Raw genomic sequence first — 17,486 nt, forward strand, 5'->3', positions numbered from 1 at the left:
CTGCCTCACTTGAAATCAATTCATGCACAGGTCAAGATATCACCCCATGATGTCATTGTTCATCTTTGAAAAGGAAGGATGAACAACCTTCCAGAGCATTTTGATTTCACCTTCTTATATTCAATTCAACAAAGAAATACCCAGTCCCTATCCCTTATCCTTATATGTGAGTGTATATATATATATATAATTATATGTTTTATATTATTATGTAATATAATATTATATATTAACATTATATAATTATATCATATAATATAAACATATATTTGTTTTTATATATATAATAAACACATGTGTTATATATCTATGCATATATAAGTAGATATAAGTATATATACATAGACATGTATATAAACATACACATATAGGCATATATAAATATATATGCATACATAAGTATATATCTATACCTATAGGTGTAGATATACCTATCTACATATATGTATAAATATTTATAAGTATATATACATACACACATAAGTATATATATTTATATGCTTATATATACACTTATATATTTATATACTTAGACATATAAGTAGAAATATGCATACATATATATGTCTATATGTATATATCTATATATGTATATGTGTAGTCTCCTTCTTTAAAATGTATCTTTTGAATTTTATAGAGGAAGAAACTGAGATCCAGAGAGAAAAATCATTTGCCAAAATCACCAGGACATTAAATACCATACATGATGGATGTACTGTTATGCATCAGCAGAATGGACATTTAAGAGAAAACTGTTTCCTTTTTTTCTTTGATTCCTATTTGCCTAGCAGGATACCTGGCATATAGTAGGTGCTTACTAAATGCTTACTCTATTGATAACCAATGGATAATGCTGTTGAAAGAAAAGAATTAATTCAAGACCACATGAAGTTTTTAAGCAGAGATCGACCATGGAAAGAAAATAACAAAGATGCTGTGTGGTCTTGGACAAGGTGTGTGATCTTTCTGGGCCTCAGTCATGTCATTTGCAAATTAAGGGGGTTGCATTAGATGGCTTTTGTGGTCTCTTTCAATCTTAAATGTCTGAATCTATGTTATATTCTCTTGGATAATTTATCATTGTAAACTTGGCCTCAGCTTCCCTATCTTAGAGAATAAGTGGTACAGAGGAAAGATCACAGGGATCTAAATTCATAAGATCTGTATTTATAGCCTACCTTTGATATTTACTACTTGTATTACAGGGGCAAGCCATTTCACTTTTATTTCCTACTCTGAAAAAAGTGAGGGTGGGACTAGATCATTTCTGAGGTCCCTCCCATCTCTACATTGTGCTCAGTAGGTAGTTGGGGCATATAGTTCTAGCTGAAGATCATGGTCTGGGCCATGTCTGCCTCTGAACCATATCTTTTAGCACACTTAAAAAAAATAGTATTTTTTTTTCCAAATAGCTGCAAAGATAGTCTTCAAAGTTCACCTTTGCAAATCCTATTCTCCAAATTTTTCTCCTTCTCCTTCCCCCCATCCCAAGACAAGCAATACGATAAAGGTTAAACATGTGTAATTCTTTTAAATATGTTTGCATATTCATCATGCTGTGCAAGAAAAATCAGATCAAACGGAAAAAAAAAAACAAGAGAAAGAAAAAAAACAAATAATAACAACAACAAGAGGTGAAAATACTATGCTTTGATCCTCATTCAATCTCCATAGTTGACTCTCTCAATGCAGATGGCACTTGCCATCACAAATCTATTGGAATTGCTTTGAATCACATCATTGTTGAGGGGAAGTAAGTCTATTATAGTTGATTATCACATAATTTTGTTGTTACTGTGTATAATATTTTCTTGTTTCTGTTCTTTCCAGGCTTTTTTGAAATTAGTCTGCTCTTCATTTCTGATAGAATGATAATATTCCACTACATTCAAATAATATAACTTATTCAGCCATTCCCCAACTGATGGATATCCACTCAATTTCCAGTTCTTTGCCACTAAAAAAGGACTACTACAAACATTTTTGCATATGTAAGTCCTTTTTCCTCTTTTATGATCTCTTTGGGATTTAGACCCAGCAGTGACACTGCTGGATCAAAGAGTATGCAAAGTTTGATAGCCTTTTGAGTATAGTTCCAAATTGTTCTCCAGAATGGGTGGGATCCTTTCACCACTCCACTGACAATGCATTGGTGTCCCAGTTTTCCCCACACCCCTTCCAACATTTATCATTATCTTTTCTTGTCATCTAAGTCAATCTGAGAGATGTGAAGTGGTACCTCAGAGTTGTCTTAATTTGCACTTTTCTCTCTGTGATGGATAGTGATTTGGAATATTTTTTCATATGACAAGAAATATTTTTTATTTTTTGTCTGAAAATTGTTCATATTCTTTGACCATTTATCAATTGGGAAATAGGATAGCACACTTTTTAGTTTAAGATGCTATGAAATATCCAGTCACTGGAAATATGGGTCAGGAATTCATCCTAGGAACCAAGCTAGGAATCATCTGCAAAGGAGCCAGAGGGAACCCTCGGTACTGAACAAGATTGCCCAGAAAAAGAATGGTGGGAGAAAAGAGAAGAGGGTCAAACATAGAACCTTGAGGAAACATTAATCTTAAAACCTTAAGGAGCTAGCAAAGGGCACAGAAAGAGACCAGACAGATGAGAGAAGGAGAGTGTCTTTGAAAGCTAGAAGAAACAGGTGTTCAGCTGTGTCTGATGCTACAAGGAGGTCAGTGAAGATGAGGAACATTGGTAAAAACTAAAAAGAGTACTTCGTTGATTATAGGTGGGTAAAATACTCTCACTGAATATATCAGAACAATCTTGGGAGATAAACTTATTTAGTACCTGTCAGACTCCAGAGTGAGTGATGTTTAGGTCAACTACATACAATAGTAGAGTGGGCCACTGTCTTTAAGGTGTAACTTGAAGGATACCAACTGACCCCTAGCTCCAACCTCAGAAATTTCCTCCATCAGCCTGCCACTTGCCATTAGAGTAATTTGTTTGGGTTAATATTTCTCCCTCAAACCCTTATTAAAATGCAAATTAGTTACCTGGAAAGGATGATTCGTGGAACCTTTATTGTGGGCTACCATTAACCAACTTGAAAAATAGAGAAGCAGCCCTTAAGTTATTGAGACAAGTAAAGTGGTATTAGGGAAGAAAGAAATGAATTAAGTTTAACTTCTGAAATAGCCAAATAGGAGCTGTATTTAATATGATGGTGTTCGTGTGATGGGTATTTAATACATTTTTGTTGAATTGATGTGGGATACAGGGACTATGTGATCTAGGTAGGACTAGGGGATGGAAAAGGAGGCTAATAGCTGGGGGAGCACAGAAGCACTGGTAAATAGGGGCAAGCTGAAAGAGGGATGGTAGGTTCAAAAGGAAAGGGGGAATGAAGACAAAAAAGGAAAGAAATGAAGACAAACTTGATGTACTTTATAATATTTTTCTATGATAGTTGTGAGACGATTTTTACAAAAATGATGAATAAAATGTATAGTCAGTGATGCTGTTTCTTCTTCTCTTGAGTCTTCTACTTGTATTTGCAAGCTATAAAAATTATAGAGGCAGCTAGATGGCTTATTGGACCCAGAGTTAGGTAGATGAGCTCCAATGCAGCCTCGCCCAGTTACTATTGTGTGATTTTAGGTAAGTCACTTAACTTTTACTGAAGAAGGAAATGGTACTTCACTGTGCTGTCCAAGAAAATCCCATGAAGAGTAATGGAGTCATGAAGAGTCAACACAGATTGAACATGAATAACAAAGAGCAACTCAGTGTTAAAACCACACTGAATTCTATTGAGGCTCTAGTATTGATGCAATATGGCTAGGTTTTCTCTGTCTTCCCCCTGGTTAATCTAACGCAGTGAGAAAATGACTTTACCAAGACCACCAGACTAGCAAAGCCTAATGCCATTTACCAGATGTCCAAAGCTTAATGTGGTGTCCTACTATGGCATTTAAAGCCTTCCACAATTTATCTCTTTGACAAGTAGTCTTTCACTACCTGGTTCCAATTTACTTGTCCTGTCTTATTCTTTATTACTCCCTATCCTGCTCTATCACCCTCAAACAGGTCTTGCTGTTCCTCACACATGATCCTATCCCTCTCTGTTCTTGTATACTGGCTATTTTTCTTGTGTGACATATACTACTATACATGGCTTCTTAAAATCCCATTTCTTTCAAAATTCAGTTCAAGTACCAATCTTATAGTTTTGTATTTACTCTTCTGCATATCCCAAAAGTATTAGTGCAGTTTAACTTTAATAACTTGAAGATGCATTAAGAATTTTGAGTCACTGTATTATGTACCTATATGTATATTGCCTTCCCCATAGAATGTAAACTGCTTGTGGGCAAGGGCTATTTCATTTTTGCCCTTGCATCTCCAGTATCTAGTTTGTACATATTAGGAACTTAATATATACTTGTGGTTGATTGAGGCAGAATGGCCTGCTTTGAAAACAAGCGTGTTTTAATAGTCACTAGTGCTGTCACAAAGCCGCTAGCTCGCAGTTCCCTGCTCTGAAGCCTTGGAGAGGGATGGGAACGAAGTAGGGGAGTGCAGCTCCGTACTCTGGCTCCGACCTCCTGCCCCCTGTCTGTTGCTTTGTCAGAAACTTCGGAGCACGACCAGTTTAGGAGGTTTCAGGGCTGGATTTCACCCTCCACCTCTTTTGCTCGAGATGCGAGTGTGTGTGTGCCTGTTTGTATTTGCTTCCAAATCCCTGTACTGACAAATCATAACATTAATTAGTCAGCCCGGATAATCGAGGTTATTTTCCTCCCGTCCCTAGGGAGAAGGCTCCAAGGACATACTAGTGTGTGCCCGGAACCCCGTGTACCCCTTCAGCGAGGTCCACCCTGTGTGGACCCCCTCAAAATCCCATGCAAATCCCATCTCTGGCCATTCCAGGGCTGGGGTCTGGGACTTGAGGTTTTCATCCTTCACCCGGAGCAGGCAGCCAGCAATTATTAAGTGCTGATTAGTCTGTGTCAAGCTCAGAAGATAGAGAAAAGCATGATAAATACCCCCTCCAAACTCCGCCCCCCGCCCCCCCAAAAAACAAAAACTAACAAACCCAACCAACATCCCAACAAACCTCTCGGTCTGTTGCTGAGGAGCGTGCGTTCTAATGGGGGAGCAACAGCACTGGCATTTTTGTGCGTCGTGTAGATTTTTGAAATTCTTGGCCAAGGCGCATTGGCTCAAATTAGAGCTGACAGCTCGTTAAAATGAAAGGGAAAAAAAGGCAAAAACTTCCCAAAGCATAAGTTTAATTTGCGTCCAAAGCCTGCAAATCAGGGTACCCTTTGAGGGTCTGGGGTGAGGGTGCCCTAGAAGATTGGAGGCACATCGCCTTGGACCAAGGCTCTCAGCCCAAACTGTCAGTGCAGAAGCAGGAAACTGCCCCTTTCCTCGGCGACGCACAAAATGACCCTGTCCCTCTAACCCCGACAACCCAAAAAGCTCGGGTAGCCCTAGCTACTCCAGCACTCCCAGCTCCTCAGCTGCCCCAAAGCCGGGGAGACGATTTGGAACCTCAGCCCGGGAAGCCCAGGGCATTCTGGGAATTGTAGTTTCGCCTCACCGCCGGAGGCGCCTGCGAGACCCTTGACTTGGACTACATTGCCCAGGGAACCACGAGGAGTATATAAGCCGTGGCGAAGCGGAGCCCAAGTGCAGTAACCATGTGGATGTTCTGCTGAGCCGTTTCCTGAAACTCACTGGGGTGGGAGGAGGAGGAGGAGGAGGTGGAGGTGGCGGAGGAGAAGAAGAAGAAGAAGAAGAAGAAGAAGGAGGGGGAGGAGGAGAAGCAGCAGGAGGAGAGGGGAGGTGGAGGGAGCAAGAGAAAGGCGAGGCGAGGAAAGGCAAAGCAAAGCCAGGCACCCGGCGGGACGAGACCAGACGAGACCAGACGCAGGAGGGGTGCGTGTCCGCGTCCATCCTAACGGGACCGAGCTCCAGCTTCGGGGACATGGAATTACAAAGTAGCCGCTAACGCTCTCCCAGCCCGGCTCCCGAAGCAAAAGCAGGCACCGCTCCTGGGGGCGACAAGGTACGGTCTCGGGCCGGGGAGAGCGGCAAGCGTGCGGGGAAGTGACCGAGGAGAGACGGAGCAGAACTTTTCTGCTCCGCCCTCCCCGGGCTCTCGAGGCTCGGTGGGGTTTGGGGCTGCTTGCACACAACTGGAGTGTCCTTGTCAATTATCTGTTTCCCTTCCTTTTGCATCCAGGTCCCCGCTCCGAGAGCCTGAGCTCTTGGCTTCCAAATAGCGGGTTCAATCCCGCTTCCTCCCCAGCACCAAGTTAGGAGCTAGGGGACCGGGAGCAGGAAATAGGTCCGGGGGTGGAAGGGTGGATGGGGTAAAGGGAGGGGGGCACAGCAGTGCTCGAGTGTATCTCCTCAAGGAAATAATCTTGGGGGGAAATTGTAGCCCTCACGCTGCACGATTCGGTGATGCTTGCGAGTGTTCAAGCCCAGGGCTGCGGGGTGCTCAGGTCGGGGGTGGGAAAGGTGAAAAGGAAGAAAACAGGGACCGAGCGGATGAGGTTTGGGAACGTAGCCTGTTTGTGTGCTGGGGCGAGGATGTCCAGCATCGCAAAGGATGTCATCCCCTTCTCCTTCAGCAAACAAGTGCTTGGAGATCTGCTCACACTTTCTCGCTAAATTGTTGCAGAGATGCGAGACACAATGTATCTGTCGCCTATATGGAGTGCGTGCCAAGAATAGAGAAACTAGGTACTGATCACCTTGGGGTTTTAGATTTAGGCTGAAGCCCAGTCATGGAGGGACGTACTAATCAAGTTTGTAAAAGGTTACCTGAGCGGAAGGGATCTACTAGAGAAGCCGTTCTTGGCATCTTAAACAGGGACCACAAGAACTGACATTCTATGGCTCTGTGGCTCTTGTAATGAGTCCTTTTTCTTCCTTTTTTTTTTTTTTTTTTTTTTTTAAACCTAGGCGCTGACCCAGTGGAGCAGGAACTGTACCACCCCTGTTTGGGTGTGCTGTAGATACTGTTGGCTTAGTCTGTGACAGGTGAGTGTACAATCTTTTATGAGAATTGCTTCCTCACTGCCCCTCGCCCTTAAAAGCTGCCAGAGAAAGGGCTATAGGACTCAATTTGTATTATTGATTCTCCTCCCTTGCTGATAGTTCTGTTTAGCAAACAATATGGCATGGGGTATTTGACTTGCATTTGGGGTCAGTTACCACTCTGGTACCCAGAATCAAAATTGTAGTAGACAGATCAAATATCTGTAAGAAGCTAGAATGGCATTAAATTAGGAAAGAAAAAAATCTGACTTTTTGGATAGTGTGCATGTTATTTAAATTTTCAAAAATATATTGTGTTTCATTTGCCAAGCATATATAAGCAAAATTAACTGCCTCAAAAATAACTTTCCACCAAGTGAATATGTGCTTGTCAGTTTAGGATTAGATGGGGAAGAAGGACTGTCTTTGAGTAAGTGAAATAATCACAGCTGATTTGGTTTGTTTATATTGTAAAGCTATGTCAAATCTAGAAATGGAGCAGAAAAATATCAGCACTCAGCACTTGGCCTGAAGCCAAGCACATGTCAAAGGATTTCAATAAGTTAATAATGCTGTTGGAGTGCCTTCTGTGGGACATGAGTTGGGGCCGGGGCTTCTGCTATAAACACAGGCCCGCTAGCTTTTCCAGATTGCTTTGAGATGCGTTAGTAAAGAAGACTTGTATTGTGTACATATGTCCATGTAACTGTAGGCTTGCCCATCTGAAGTTTTCTTCTTAAATGGTCAAAAAACAGGGCCACAGGGGGTGGATGGGTCTTGGTAACTCATGTAACAGTCTAAATATTTAGCTGTTCCCTGGGCTACAGTCTTTGGGCTTTTCTAATTTGAAAAAAAAAAATCAGACACTTCATTAAAGAGGTGTAACATTTTTGTTTCCTGTTGATAAAATTCTCAGGAGTGCTAATGTAGTGGGAGGCATTTGTACTCTATTCATCTGTATTTGTGGAGAAACTGGGCCCATTAATTCATGTCCTGCTAATGAGGTTAAAGCTGGGGCTTCCATCCCCTTTCTGACCAGTTAGCTTTGTACTGAGCTGATTAGTTTCTCAGCCACAGCCATCCCTTTCTGGTCATGATGTTTCTCAGATACTTGCTTTTGGTAGGACATAGGGAGAGAACATGCCAACAAATTCTCCATATCCTATTGGTGTCATATCTATTGGTAGATCTGTTTATAAGAGCCAGACATTTTTTATTTCATCAGAGACTAGAATTTTCGGGGATGGTTTCTTGCTTTCTGAAATCAAAGTAAATGAATTGTTTGAGGTTGCTAAAAAGAATGCTGGATAGGAAATTTGAACTCAGGTTCAAATGATGGTTCTGCTCTTTGTTGCCTGAATAGGCAAATCCCATGGATTCTCTCTGGACTTAAGAATCCTCATCTGTAAACTGGGGGTAGGGTTAGCCCCTAGGACTCTTTCCTCTTTTAAGCCTTGGGATCCTATGATCTTGTACACATTGAATATTGAATATTTATACACATTATTATCACAATATGTTGGATAATTTCAGTGTTTATCACCAAGAGGGGAGGGAGATCACAGGGTTGCTTGGTCTGCCCAGGTTGTCACCTTATTTAAGGAGAGATGCCTGACTTGGGAAGAAAACATTAGTGTTATTAGGAAGTAGAGTGAGTTCTTTACTGTGAAACTGAGTATGTAATAACTGGTTTCAGTTTAGTTCTTTGAACCACTTTTGCAGTGAGATACCATTTTCTGCTGAGTATCTGCAGGCACAAAGCAAGTGATCATCATAATAACTAGCATCCTTGAGTGCTTTAAAGTTTGCAAAATGCTTTACATGAGAATAGAACACATCATCATTTGTCCTTTTTGCAAATGCTATGTGTCCCTGTTCTAACTCACCGTAAGACTTTGAACAAGTCAGTGTTTCTTTTGGAGACTCAATTATCTTTGAAATAAAAGATCTGCACTAGATAATTTCTCAGGTTCCTTCCAACTCAAACAGTCTATTGCTCTGATTTATGGGACTCCTGTTATGTGCAAGGTATGAATTGCTTTACCCCCTGGGGAAATTCCCAAGACAATAAGGTATATAGCCTTAGACCTCAAGGGACATATATAGTACAATATTAATGAAAGAAATAACAGGAAAATTTTGATAAAGTGAATTCACAGCTTAAGCTGCAAATGTGAATGTTGGTTGTTGGTGCTTTTTCACATAACCTTCAAGCTTACTTTGTTGCCCATTGTACTTTTTCCCCCCCATCTTGGAAGTACATGCTGCCCTTTCATTAATCCGACATGGAGCAGAAAAGCCTCTCAAGGTTTTCTTTTCTTTTTTTTTTTTTATCAGCCATGGAAGGTTCTTCATGTTCCAAATGGTCTGTCTATCCCTAATGAGTTTTCTTTAAAAACACCCTTTACAAAACTCTGATATAAGCCTATCATCCCTTAGCATTGAGCTGAATGATGTTGACTTCTATGTTGGATGTTATGCAAAGTGTTTTGAAATGACACAATATCATTCATCCACATTGGTATTCTGTTTTAAATAGCAAAGTTCTCTTTATTAAATGAAAACCTGAACAGAAGAATAATGGTTGCTTAGTAGAATAAGAAAGATGAAAATCCATACGATAGCTTTGGGAACTGTTGCCTTATTTAAGGGGGGTGGGGTGGGGAGAACAAAGCTAAAGAAAAAAAGTCAGTAAACAAATTATCCGCTTTCAGAGAATTGTTGAGAAAGTATTATCAGATGGATTTTTAGACTCCATGGGAAATCTGTTTGTGATTTTTTTTTAATGGGCTGCTTATGAAGAAACCAGAGTACAAGCAGCGGAAAAATAAAATTTAAATTTGGCTTCGAGTTCCTCTCTAGGTCAGACTGCCCTGGGATAGAGCTACATTCATCGGCCCTCTCCGTTAGGGAAAGCCTTGCTAATTGTGTGCTATTGGTTAATTTCTTGTTTTCTGAGTTGCTGACAGCTCAGGATTAGAGTAGATTATCTTGATTAACATCAGTATATTGACATAAGCATTGTTGTGGCTTTTGGAAAGTGATCAGTGTCTTAGAGGTTGGTTTTTGAGAACAAATGAGCAGAATTGAATATAGGGTTGGCCATGACAACCTGCAATCTCTAGGAGCAGTAGAACATAAGATCCTTGAGGGTAGGAACTACTTGAAGTTTTTCTGAGTTTGTATCCTCAGCATTTAACCCAGTACCATTAAAACTTTATCTTTGGTCCCAAGCTATGATTTCTTAGTATATAGTGTGCCAACTGCCTTCAGTGATACAGCTCCTCTGCAGCTTTAGATACCTTAGATAGAATTCTGTGGATTTTCTTAAGCTAAGTGTATTGCCAATAGCCACACAAATAAAAGGGATTTAAATCCAGGTTTACTTGAATCCAAGGCTGAACTTTGGTCTATTCTGACATTCTGCCTGCTGTTTTCTATGTGGTTTTCCTGAAACTGCCTATGGGGTCCATGGCACACAAAAAAATTAAGAAGCAATCCCTAGTTTAAAGGAGAACTGAGTGCCAGAGCCAAGTTATCCCATGAACTATTTGCCCTCTCCAGGAAAAGCCAAAATAACATTATTCTACCACCCCTATGCTATCTCTATATCAATTTGGTTAAAGGAACAGCCATGAGAAATGAGGCTTAAGCTTAAAACAATTTTTTGCTGACATGTAGAACTGAACTATTATAACTTTTATTTGATAGTTTCCAACTGTCACAACTGTCATTGTGCCTAAAATGTCACTGAACTGTGCGACCTTTTCAAATGTACAAGTTTTATTTTCAAAAAAGACCTGGATTCCATGACATCTGATTTCTTTTGGAGCCATGTAGTTAGTGGAGCCCATTTCTAAGTTTTTCATTCATAATTTTCCATATTAGGCCGTCAGCTGTCACTTCTTGTACCCAGTAGCTTGCTTGTCTCTCTGCTGTCCTTCTCCATGCTTCTGATTTGCTAAAGGTTGGGAAAGGAGGATGTTCATTTAGCTTCCATTAGCACTTGTTAAGCATCTGCCATGTATGATGGCTGCACTGTTGTGAGCGCTGGGGTACAAAGGCACAAGAGAGACAAGCCCTGTCCTCAAGAATCTTACATGTGACCAGTGGGTACCAGTTTGAATGCAGATAGGTATTTGTTTAGATGATAAACCTTTAATCAAATACCTGCTATGGACTGGGCATTGTGTAAACATATAACAAAACCATAGTAAATATATAGTATTTTAAAGTTTGCAAAGCTCTCTCTCTCTCCCTCCCACTTATTTTCACTTCCTCTCTTCCCTCCTTCTCTCCCCCCTTCCACACACACACACACACACACACACACACACACACACACACACAGGCATTATATCTGTATATATCTAAAATCTCATAGAACTTCTGCCTCACTGAGATAGGTTCTGCAGGCATTATAATACTGTATTTACAAATGAGGAAACTTAGGTTCAGAAAGTTTAAATGGATCCTTGGGCCCTTGGATCCTATGTCTAATGAGCGTCAAAGTTGGAATTTGAAACTAGGTCCTTCCTAACTCCAAGACCAATACTCTGTCCATTACGCCACATTACCTTTCCAACACAAATCTTATATAAAAAATAAATGATTGTTTTGGAGCCAAGAGTGATCTTAAAGGCAAACTAATCCAATATTTTCATTTTCAGGTGAGGGAAGTGAAGGGCTGGCTACCTGTCCAAGGTCATAGAGGTAGTAAGTGGTAGGGATAGCAATCTACTTCTCTGACTCCAAATCCAGTGTTTTGTTTTTGTTTTGTTTTTTACTGTGTCCCTCATATTTCCCAAATCTACATAAATATTTACAATTTCAGGAGAAAAAGAGCATGAATAACCTGAATCAGTAAAGGTCTTATGAATGAGATAGTCACAAAAGATCCTAAGAGATAGTTAAGAAATTAGATACAGGGGAGAGGGAATCTTGTTCTGAATGAAGGCTTGGGGCTTGGCGACATCTTTGTTCCTAATTGGAACCATTTGTTTACATCATCCAGATATTCCACTTTGTCCCAGATAGTTTGCCATACTAGAGACAGGCCTTTCACATCCTCCTGTGACTAGATTTGTATCATTCAGCTGGGCAATTATGAAGCACCTGTCATGTGTTATTCTCTGAACCTGTCATAGACAAGAGCATAAACCAAAATAGTTCTCACTCTTAGTAGACTTAGTCTTCTCTTATCACCAATAGATTATCTTTACCTCACCCTTGTGACTCTCATAGCTCCCCAGAATTTCTCTCAAGAAGAGAAAATCAGATTGGGGAAGAGGGAAATTAAGTTCCAGGTGCAGGACTGTAAAAGCCAAGGCTTAAATTCTGTAGTTTCAATTACCATAAGAGTCTATCTAGCCAGAACATTGTGGCCATATGTTCATTCTAGGGCATGTATGTTTATATACATATATGTATATATGTACACATGTTTGTAGGTTGTAGATATAACACATCTTAACAGTTACCTTGAGAAGCCTTGGGCTTCTAACTAGATGGTGACCAGAAGGTATATTGTATAGTCTTGTAGCACAGGTTCTCTAGAGCAGGGCTTTTTAAACATTTTCCACTTTTGACCTCTTTTTACCCAAGACATTTTTATGTGACCATTATAGACATATAAAATAGCTATACAATTCAAACATCTACTGATAATAAATTATAATTTTGTGACCCCCCCCCAATTACGAGACCCCATATAAGGTTAGAAAACTGATTTAAGAAACATTTGAGAATGTTTTTTGGCTGTCATTATTATAAACAGTAAAGAGCAGTGGGAGTGATATGTAAATGACAAACCAGAACCTTACTCTTGGTAATAACTCTACTTAACTGAAGTGGGAGAAGGGAAGTCTTGAGGGCTGAGTATCGACTCTTCTTTTTGAGTGGGCTAAACAGGTAACATCTGTGTGTATTCATTTCCTCTTCTGTTGAATGAGTATAAAAATATCTGCTGCTTGTTGCATATAGAGTTTAATTAATTTGTATATGCAAAAGCCTTGTCTCATGATGTAGTAGATAGCAGGAGAACTGAGTAGTGTCCTCCCTGTGACCATGGAGAGATACCAACTTAACCTCTTGGCACTCCCAGACAACTCCTGGACACTATTAGTGGGTGGAACAGTTTTTTAGTAGGTGGAATCAGTAAATAAACATTTATTAAAGCCTCTACTATATCACAGCATTGTGTTATAGTGCTGAGTATACAAAGTCAAAAGGCCACACCATCAAGGAACATAGTACATTTTATTAGATTATTTCACATTGATGAAATTATACATCCAGATTAATATAAAATACCAACTTTATTCAAGCTTAACAACTATATTTTTTCCCTTCAATAGTATCTTCTTTGTCTTAGTTGCCTTTTTTCCCCCTTTCTTGTTAATTTTTTTATAGTAATACAGTATATGGGTCTTACCTTTGTTCTGGCTTCAGAAGAATCCTGACCTGGAAATCAGGAGACCTTGATAATGGTTTTGGCTTTGCTGCTGTTAGAGACTGTATGACTTTGGGAAAGTCCCATTATCTCTTTGGGTCTCACTTTCCAAATCTTTGAAATGAGAGCAATGAAGTCGATGATCTCAAAGGTTACTTCTTTGATTTGGCAATGGTGAACCAAATCTAATGAAGTGCAAATGAGATCTGTTGTGCTGGCAGTCAGGGTTAAGAGAGGTCTGAAAAGGCACACAAATCATTCCTATTATGTATAAAAGGATACCTGTGTAGATATCCGTGTAACTTGAATCATCTGTACAGCATTTGTTTTTGTTTTTTTAGTGTATACATTGTAAAAATTTAAGATAATAGATTCAGAAACCTTAAAAGTTATCTAATCCAACTGTGTAGTTTTCTGGATGAGGAAACAGTGACATTGACTTTTGAAGACTGTAGAATTATTATATGAAGGAATCATTTTGTAGGTATGTAGTTTTAAGATCATCCATCTAGTAGGACTACAGAAAGTTAAATCTTTAAGCTTTGGTGATTTATTTTTGTACCAATTTGAAAACGAAAGCAGGAGTTTATGATTTTTATTATTATTCTTTGAGGAAAATTACTATTCAGAATTGAATAAGTTTCATGTGGTGGACATAATCTGAATTTCTAAGCATGGTCTAGTGACTGCAGATCAGATTAGAAACTTGCAGTAGTAAAAGGGGGTAGGGACTCAAAAATGCCTTGTTGCTAATAACTACTTTGAAGATTCTATCTTCAATTATCTTTGCTTAGAGGAAGTTCTGAAATGTTAGCCAGAGACATCGAGATCTGTAGTGAAATGAGAGTCAACTGGTTGAATAAAGATAATTAAAAAAAAAAAAAAAAAGAAAGAAAAGCTAGAACTAGTCACATGGAGATGTGTTCACTATCTCATTTGTTGTTAGATTAACCTATGTATTTTGGAGTAAGAGGCCCAGTGACCTCCTGAGAGGTACCTTTTTTGTGATTGTCTGTAGCTTGATATGATAATAATAATGATAAGGATGATAATGATGTTAAAAAACCAGTCCTAACAACCGTCATTTACAGGGTTTACTTGACATACCTTTCCATTTGTTCCTTGAAACAGGCTGTGAATTAAATGTTAAAGGTATTGCTATCCCTATTTTAAAGATGAGGAAACTGAGACTTAGCAAGAAAATATACCTTGTCTTGAGCATAAAATTAGTAAACTGGAGAGGTATTATATACTATACTTAAGTATTATATACTATACTCTTGTCTCCAGAGCAAATAGATGCTCTGGCACCCTGTTTACTCTCAGATTAAATTTTCTTAAGCCACAAAGTTTCTGTAAGTATATGATATGTTATTTTATAATCCATAGTGTCCTTCAAGACTCACTTCTGCATTAAGCCTTCTGTGGACCCCTCCGTTGGGGTTCTCACTTTCCTAGATTACTTCATAGATCCTCATTTGGGTACATGTTGTACACTGCCCAAGGGTGCACTCTGCCTGAAGGCAAGGTCTGTTGCCTTTTGGTCTTTCTTCATCAGCATGCAGTATAAGCCTAGTGTGGAGTAGGGACTTCATGAAATGAGTCTGTTTCCTGATTTCTGAGAGGTGGGCCGCCTGGCTGCTTCCTGGTTTCCCAGATGTTCCTTAGACCTCACTTGACGCTTGATTTGGAGGGCGGCTCCTGGATGATTGTCTTCCCTTAAAATTACATTTGCAGAGCGAATGGAATTGGAGCCAGGTCTAGCTGAACTTGGCAAACCTGTGTCACTCACTGAACGTTGGAAAGTAAAAGCCAAGAGGAAATGCAGTCACACACTGGCTGGTTGAGTTTTTTAACTAAGAACTAGATTGGGGGATTCATTTTATATTCAGGTACGACTTTTGTGGGAGGAAAAAAAAGCCCTATTTCTGTAGGGCTGGATACAGGAGTTATAGGGAATTCCCAGTTCCCAGAGCTACAGTGGGCCTGGCTCCAGCCCTTTGGGTTTTAGAATTCATCTTTTGGGGCTTAGAGAATTGAAAATGAGTGGGCTGAAGTTAGACAGTGAGCTAATGGCAGGGTCAGATCTGGGACTCAGGGCTTCAGAGTACAATTCAAGGCTTTGCTGTGAAGGTCATCATAGGACCAGGTTCAGATTCGATTTCTACTTGCTCTCTCTGTGACCTTGGATAGATATCACTGTACTTTAATGGTTCTCATTGCTCTTATCTGTAAAATGGGGAAAATTAGGCAAGTTGGTTGGGGAGAGCTCTTTCAGTTTTAGATTTGTGATCCTTCAACCTTTTCTTCATTTCTTTTTGGGGCTCTTTTTTTTTTCTTTTCGTTTTTTCTTTTCTCCTTTAGAAATGTTAGAGGAAGAAGGCTTATTAGGCTATCAGCTTGTTCTGAGAGTTTCAGGGGAATAAATCTTCAATCTTAATATAATTCTTCATTTGAACTGTGTGAGTCTTGAGCATCCTTTGGAAAGAGATTGCCATGTTGGCAAACATGACAGGGACTCTAATCCCCATTGCTATTCCCAATCTAGAAAATGGCCTTACGGACCATCATGAGAAGATGGGAAGGGTTTTCTTTTCTTTTCTTTTCCCTTTGATGTAATAATGACAAATTTGGAGTGTCCTTTATACTAATGATTTTTTTTAAATAAACATTTTGCTTTTATATTGATCCATTCTCCAAGAAGCTCAGATGTTTTATGGACATTCTATCTAATTATTCCCCATAACAACTCTGGTAAAGTACATAAATAGGGGTGAGTATTGTTCCCATTTTACAGATAGGGAGAGTGAAACAGAGATTAAGTCACTTGTTCAAATTAATTTACCGAAGGGCAGGATTATTCAGAATCTGTTTTTTAGCTCCCAAACCAATATTCCATTCAAATTGCCTTATGAAGTCTTTCACAAAATTCCAAACAAAATTAACAAGCATTATGAAAGTGAGGTATTTGTACTGCTGCTTTCTAGGATATCAAAAACCAATTTACATCCAGAGGCAATGAGGCCCTGACCATTTATATAGTTACACAGAGGTAACCATTTGCAGCTTAAGATAATCTTTCCCATTTTTATCTTAATCACAGTTGATCAGATAACTTCAAATTGTTTTCTATATTTTATACCAATGACTCTTAGCTTGCATTTTACAAACTGGTTTTAAGAAAAAAAAAAATTAATCACCACATTTCAGTATGATTGGTTAACTTTTTAATCCTATGTATTTTATGTACCAACAAACATTATTTGGAAAAGGGATCCATAGGTTTCATTCATGCTGCTGCCAATGAATCCAAGACTCAATACCCTTTTCTTTCCCCAAACAAAATAAAACAGAGACTAAGAGCCTTTTCTTTACACAGTAATGGAGAGTGGACAGAAATCTAATGGCTAGGCGAAATTTATTCCCATGAGCACTTATTTCTCCTCACCATGCCTCGTATTTACAATGGGAAAAGTCCAGCAGCCCAATGGTAGAAATATGTGTTTCTATTCTCAGTGCTTTGCACATTGTAGTGCTGGAGAAATATTTGCTAAATTGAATTTAATTACATAATGGTATTTTTCATATGGGAACATAGGCTCATGGTTGTAGTTTGTCTTTTGTTCTCAAAGAGGACCAGGGACATCACAAGGGAAATGTCTTGACTTATTTGTGAATTGAATTTAAGTGAGGCAGAGTTTTTGCAGACTGAGCAGTCTTGCTTTCTCCTCTAGTTATTGAAGTCCTGGGGCAAGACAGAAATCAGGGTGACTGGGGATGGCCCAAGATGCATGAGTGCCCTTGGCTTCCTGAGGAGCATAGGCTCATAAGTTTCAGATTGGTAGGAACCTTAGAGGGTTACATACTCTAACCTTATTGTCCAGGTACTTTTTTCCTTGATGAAGAGCAAAATTTGACTGATGCACATCACCTTTTTGTTCCTCTACTCCCAACTCGCTTTCAGTATAGGACATAACTGTTAACTGATTTTTGCAAAATTCTTGTGAAT

General features: G+C 39.3%; 1 protein-coding gene across 10 annotated transcripts in view; it reads left to right on the forward strand.

Annotated features, from left to right (window-relative positions):
- The first annotated feature begins 5,685 nt into the window (after positions 1-5,685).
- Positions 5,686-17,486, forward strand: part of ITPR1 (inositol 1,4,5-trisphosphate receptor type 1) — a 390,069-nt gene continuing 378,268 nt past the window's right edge. For all 10 annotated transcript variants that reach the window (XM_051981182.1, XM_051981188.1, XM_051981197.1 and 7 more), the window contains exons 1-2: positions 5,686-6,046; positions 6,952-7,029. The gene's annotated coding sequence lies outside the window, so the exon portion shown is untranslated. The remainder of the gene's footprint in view (positions 6,047-6,951; positions 7,030-17,486) is intronic.

Source organism: Antechinus flavipes, chromosome 1 (assembly GCF_016432865.1).
Source record: "Antechinus flavipes isolate AdamAnt ecotype Samford, QLD, Australia chromosome 1, AdamAnt_v2, whole genome shotgun sequence".
Taxonomy (NCBI): Eukaryota; Metazoa; Chordata; class Mammalia; order Dasyuromorphia; family Dasyuridae; genus Antechinus; species Antechinus flavipes.